The sequence below is a fragment of the Megalobrama amblycephala genome, linkage group LG14, assembly GCF_018812025.1.
Source record: "Megalobrama amblycephala isolate DHTTF-2021 linkage group LG14, ASM1881202v1, whole genome shotgun sequence".
In the NCBI taxonomy this organism is placed as follows: Eukaryota; Metazoa; Chordata; class Actinopteri; order Cypriniformes; family Xenocyprididae; genus Megalobrama; species Megalobrama amblycephala.
In genome coordinates, this window is record NC_063057.1 from 46,267,665 (window position 1) to 46,274,786 (window position 7,122).

General features: G+C 32.8%; 1 pseudogene; it reads right to left on the reverse strand.

Annotated features, from left to right (window-relative positions):
* Nucleotides 1-1,735: 1,735 nt before the first annotated feature.
* Nucleotides 1,736-6,162, reverse strand: LOC125245862 (annotated as a pseudogene).
* Nucleotides 6,163-7,122: the final 960 nt, after the last annotated feature.

A 7,122-nucleotide genomic window follows, 5' to 3' on the forward strand; every position in this document is an offset into this window, starting at 1 on the left:
TAAATCAATGTACGCGTTAAAGGGTTAGTTCACTCAAAAATGAAAATTCTGTCATCATTTACTCACCCTTGTGTCGTTCCAAACCCATAAGACTTCTGTTCATCTTTGAAACACATAAAACTATCTATATGAATTGAGCGGTTTAGTACAAACTTTCTCAAGAAAATTTTGTATGGGCTTTTCATATAAATGCGATGAACATTTAATTTAGGCTTTTATTCACATATAAACATTCCTTAACATCAGATATGGTAAACAGAAGCTCAAACATGTTCGTTTGATGCGTGAAAACCAATGAGTTTCATTCTTGTGTTAGGCCTCATGTTTGGGCTTCCACAACAACCAATGAGGTTTCTTCTCATGCGTCAAGCAAGTAGAGTTGAGCTTCTGTTTATGTTCGCTGATAAATGTTTATTTTTTCAGAAAATTTAACTAAACAAAACTTGATTCATATGGATTAGTTTTACTATCTTTTTATGAACTTTTTGAAGCGACAAAGTTTGTAGTTGCATGGACTGTCAATGGAAGGACAGAAATCTCTCAGATTTAATTTAAAATATCTTCATTTGTGTTTCAAAGATGAACTAAAGTCTTACGGGTTTGGAAAGACATGAGGGTGAGTAATTGATTATTCATTTTTGGGTGAGCTAACCCTTGAATATTGACTGAAAATCACTGCTGTCCCACTGAAATAGATTCAAAGAGGTGGACAAGTACGGCTTTGTTTGGAACTATTGGGAGCCACATAAACTGCATAACCGTGTGGCAGAGATCAAAGGTTGTTGCAAGTGTTTTTTTGTTTTTTCTACGGCTCTGATTAGACCCACATACAAATTAAACCCTGTCAAAGTCTAAAAATGTACACACAAATACAAGGCGATTCATGCATGTGACGATTTGCAAATGCAGATTCAACAATAAGTCGGTACATGCGGAAAGAATCAGAAATGTGCAATTTATGATCTGTGTTTTGCATTTGGTCATTTTTTACCATTGCAAATGAATTTGTCCTTCTTGTCAACAGTAGCACAAGCTCTTGAAGTACATCAGGAAATAGGACGGGCATCAGTTTACTGTTGGGGATTTGTTGTGTCACATCATGCCACGTGCAGTGTAGACAGCATCACTGATTATAATGGGTTCTGTCTTTTGTCGAGTCTTGCCGCTAGTGTCCGGTGTACAGTATAGGTTCTGTATCTGTGAATTGCTGTTTGCAAATATATGAGGTTTTTAATTAAAGTGAATTAGCTAAGGCATTTGTTAATATTTTGTAAATACATTAATTCTGAGACTATTCTAACACCATAGTTAAAGCATTTTAGCAGAAGGCTGCAATATAACGTGTTCAGTTTATATATTTATTTAAAATATTAGTTTACATTGTGGAATTTTACAGCAATATGCAAGTTAATTTATCGAATATGTTGATTCCAATGTATAAAATAATAATATATAAAATCAAATGTGACCCTGGGACCACAAAACAAGTCATAAGGGTCAATTTTTTGAAATTGACATTTATACATCATCTGAAAGCTGAATAAATAAGCTTTCCATTGACGTATGGTTTAGCATAGGACAATATGGTCAAGATACAATTATTTGAAAATCTGGAATCTGAGAGTGCAGAAAAAAAAAAATCAAAATATTGAGAAAATCACCTTTAAGGTTGTCCAAATAAAGTCCTTAGCAATGCATATCCACTCACAAAAATAAATTTATTTATTTTACAAAATATCTTCATGGAACATGATCTTTACTTAATATCCTAATGATTTTTGTCATAAAAGAAAAGTCTAATCATTTCGACCCATACAATGTATCGTTGGCTATTGCTACAAATATACCCGTGCGACTTGTGACTGGATTTGTGGTCCAGGGACACAAATATGAGTTAACACCTTTAAACAATCTAAATTACTTTAACGATTCATAAATTCTGGTGCCATTTTAAATTGTCAATACAGTTAAATCTCTTTCAACACAAAGAACACAAATAAGATCTCACATCTATTATCACAATAGATTTTTGAATCTGTTCTCTTTGTAAACCTCGTCACATTGAGGAACACTACAATTTATTTTCAGAATGAGTTTGCAAATGACGTTTCAGGTCTGTGTGAAATATGAAACTCGTTTCACACTGAAGACACGTGAAAGGCCTCTCTCCAGTATGAAGCCTCATGTGAATATTAAGGTTTCCTTTGAGTGTGAAACTCTTTCCACACTGAGGACAGGTGAAAGGTCTTTCTCCAGTGTGAACTCTTATGTGAACCTCAAGGATAGCCTTGTTTGAGCAACTCTTTCCACAGTGATGGCACATAAAAGGCTTCTCTCCGATGTGAGTTAATACATGATTCTTAAGGTTATCGCTGTCTGTGAAACTCTTTCCACACTGATGACACATTAAACTTTTCTCTCTTGAGTGAATCCTCATATGGCAATTAAGGTTTACTTTACATCTGAAACTCTTCCCACACTGACCACATATGAACGGCTTCTCTCCAGTGTGAATCCTCATGTGAGTCTGAAGACTTTCTTTTCGTGAGAAGCTCTTCCCACACAGCTGGCAGGTGAAAGAGCTCTCTCCAGTGTGACTTCTCATGTGTGTATTAAGGTTTCCTTTATGTGTAAAACTCTGCCCACACTGTTGGCAGGTGTAAGGGCTTCTCTCCAGTGTGAACTCTTATGTGGACTTTAAGGTTTTGTTTTTGAGTGAAACTCTTTCCACACTGTTGGCAGGTGAAAGGCTTCTCTCCAGTGTGAATTCTCATGTGGACTTCAAGGTTTTGTTTTTGATTGAAACTCTTTTTGCAGTAACGGCAGGTGAAATAACTGTTAGATTCAGTCTTCTGAGTTTTTTGTGGGGAAGTAATTTCAGTCTGTGTGGATTTTTCTCCAGTGACAAAATCATGAAGTTTTTCATATTGATTTGTCTCCTTCCATTTCATCCAGTTCTTGACATTCCTCTTTCAGTGCCACCGGGTCTAAAGCCATTAAAAAACAAGTTAACACCAGTTTATTGGCACAAAGAAACACACCAGGACCAACCTGAAAGCATTAAAGCATCAAAACCAACACATTTTATTTTAATTTAAATTCTAAGAAGTGTGCCATGTGTGAATCTATGTGTGTCATGTGTGAATCCATCACACATGACATATTGCATGATGCCATATGGAAAAGAGAACCTGGTAATCACACTGATAATCACATTTCTAACATATGTAACATAGAAATAAGCTCTAGTTTGATCTATCCTATTTAATTTCTGGAAATCCATTTCAGTCTGACTGCTCTAATTGGATTTTGCATGGTTTGTCACTTTCTCACACCACGAAAAATGTAAACGTCAGATGTTGTTATAGGAAACATGCTGAAAATCACTGCAGAAATGAAGGCTGTTGTTGTCGCAAAGTGCCGGTCACGCAAAAAATTACAATACAATTGAGACATTTTTTGAGACATGTCTCCTAGGTTTCTGCCACTGCCTTATAAGATGCAGTAGTGAAACATGGCGGCTACACATTTTCATTTTGTAAATAAGACAGCATCTGTATTGCAAACAGTGGTTGCAAAGAGGTGGAAAGTTTCCGGGTAATTTTCCATGGGAACTTAACCTAGGGAATTTTGTAAATATTCTTTCAACTTAACAGGAATTTATGTGAATTTATGAGAATTTGTTGGAATTTTGGGGAATTCATTGGAAATTGAGAAATTTATATAAATTTCTATATAAATTTCTATATAAAATGTATCATATACAAACAAATATATATATATACAGTACAGTCCAAAAGTTTGGAACCACTAAGATTTTTAATGTTTTTAAAAGAAGTTTCGTCTGCTCACCAAGGCTACATTTATTTAATTAAAAATACAGTAAAAAACAGTAATATTGTGAAATATTATTACAATTTAAAATAACTGTGTACTATTTAAATATATTTGACAAAGTAATTTATTCCTGTGATGCAAAGCTGAATTTTCAGCATCGTTACTCCAGTCTTCAGTGTCACATGATCCTTCAGAAATCATTCTAATATGATGATTTGCTGCTCAATAAACATTTATGATTATTTTCAATGTTGAAAACAGCTGTGTACTTTTTTTTTCAGGATTCCTTGATGAATAGAAAGTTCAAAAGAACAGCATTTATCTGAAATACAAAGCTTCTGTAGCATTATACACTACCGTTCAAGTAGTGTATAATGCTCAAGCTAAACGTTCAAGTTTGGGGTCAGTAAGAATTTTTATTTTTATTTTTTTGAAAAGAAATTAAAGAAATGAATACTTTTATTCAGCAAGGATGCATTAAATCAATCAAAAGTGGCAGTAAAGACATTTATAATGTTATAAAAGATTAGATTTCAGATGAACACTGTTCTTTTGAACTTTCTATTCATCAAATAATCCTGAAAAAAAATATTGTACACAAATATTTTGTACAAATGTTTCAATCATATTGTTATCAGCATATTAGAATGATTTCTGAAGGATCATGTGACACTGAAGACTGGAGTAATGATGCTGAAAATTCAGCTTTGCCATCACAGGAATAAATTACTTTGTCAAATATATTCAAATAGAAAACAGTTATTTTAAATTGTAATAATATTTCACAATATTACTGTTTTTACTGTATTAATTAATTAAATAAATGTAGCCTTGGTGAGCAGACGAAACTTCTTTTAAAAACATTAAAAATCTTAGTGGTTCCAAACTTTTGGACTGTACTGTATATATATATATATATATAAAACATTTTGTTTTGTCATAACATAAAATAAATAACATTATTTCATTATTTATATCATTAGTGTTATTTATTTCAGTTCCTTCAGAAATCATTCTAATATGTTGATTTGATACTCAATTATCAATGTTAGTAACAGTTGTGCTGCTTAATATTTTTTTGGAACCCATGATACTTTTTTAAGGATTTATTGATGAATAAAGTTTAAAAGAACACCATTTATTCAAAATAGAAATCTTTTGTAACAATACATGTCTTTTAATATCACTTTTCATCAATTTTACACATCCTTGCTGAATAAAAGTATCAATTTAAAAAAAGAAGAAATAAAAATTACTGACCCCAACATTTTGAATGATAGTGTATATTGTTACAAAAGATTTCTATTTTAAATAAATTCTGTTCTTTTTTTAACTTTTTATTCATCAAAGAATCCTGAAAAAAAGTTACAGGTTATAAAAAATAAGCAGCACAACTGTTTCTAACATTGATAACTGAGTATCAAATCAAGTTAGAATGATTAAAACGCGATATCAACTCATCATAAATCAATAAATCAACTAATTATCTTACAGTGTGTAAGTCTCCTCGTCTTCCAGTGTCAATTGAGCTCACTCCTGTTGCGTGTCTTCAAACTGGCAACCCACGAGAGTGCCAAGTGTGAGGAGGAGGGGGCGGGGCAAACAATATTTTGAATTTGGACTGCAGTACCCATTTCAACCACTAGCTGTCATTCTTACATAAAGCACCTTTAAGAGTCAGATGTGCAATTGATTATTTTTATTATTTATTAATATTTTAAATTATTATTTTTTTTATTAAAAAGGTCATGTAAACGCACTTTACATTGTCAGGTTACTGGTTTGCATGTAAACAGGGAAAATTGGTTATTTCAAAAAATTATCAGCTTACTGGTGTGAATGTAAACATGCACAGTGAGAACATAGCCTTAGTATTTGTCTGGTCATGTGATCTCAACATGCCTGTCCACATGAGGCAACCTGCTCCATGTCAAATAAAACTACATTCTTCAAAAATAGTAATTTCTGTAGTGGTTGACATATTAAGCATCAAATGACTGAGTTTTGTGAATGAAACCAACCTGTTTGTTCCTCAGTATCTTCATGTTTTACTCCGAATCCTTCTTCAATCCTGATCTCTTCGATCTCCTCTTTAATAAACGCCATCTTTATAATAGTTAGTCACGTGGATCTCAGTTGCTTGACCAGGAGTTTTTCTGTGTGTTTGGACACTTTGTCATGTTTAAGATAAGAATAATTACAAGAAAAATAAATCCAAACTAAATCTCTGGGTGTGTCTCAATCAGTTCCCTAGTTCAGTAGTCAGAGAACCGGCAAGGATTAGTTCACTTTCAAATAAAAATTAGCCCAAGCTTTAATAACCCTCAAACCATCCTATATGAACTTTCTTCTTCTTGATGAACACAAACACAAACAGATATATTAATAAATATCCTGACGCAACCAAGCTTTATAATGGCAGTATGCTTTACTAAATGAGTATGAGCTGAAGAAAGTGTCTCCATCTACATCCATCTATCACCAGTGCTTCCCACACATAGACTTTACTTGGGCGGGCCGCCCACATATAATAACGGCCGCCCAAGTATATGGTGACACATTTTTGCTTTTATTATTTTTATCCTCTTATACTTTTATATCTATAAGAGTACCTGTGTATTTCGGGCTTGTTTATAATTAAAAGTCACACGCTACGTTTTTTCTTTTTCTTTTGGCCATTAATGGTATTTTGGTTACGCAATAAATTGTATTTAATTTCCATTTAATTCATAGTAAATCATTGTAGTCTCCCCCACAGGAAGAAAAAACTAAGAACATTATTTGACACGTGTATATATGTATATGTATAATATATGTATATATTATTCATTATATAAATTTTACTAGTAAAATCTGTGTCCCATTCACTGAGAGAGACACTATATGACAGCAAAGAGAACATAGGAAAAGGTGAACCATTTAAATGCTGTAATTTTGCATAATTTACAATGCATAATAAGGCATAATATTAGTATGTAATTAAATGTAATATGCTATGTAATTAAAATTAATTTCAATAAATAAAATTACTGTTAAAAATCACACATTATTTGTTGTTTGTCACATGTAGTAGACCATTTTTGTGCCGTGGGTAATAGGAGGATTTTTGACCCGGCTAACACCGCAAGTATATTTCAAACCTGTGGGAAGCACTGATCATAAACATATTCCGCATGGCTCCGGTGGGTCTTCTGAAGCGAAAGTGATCCATTTGTGTTAAAAAAAAAAAAAAAAAATCCATATTTAACAAGTTATGAAGTAAAATATCTAGCTTCCACCAGACCG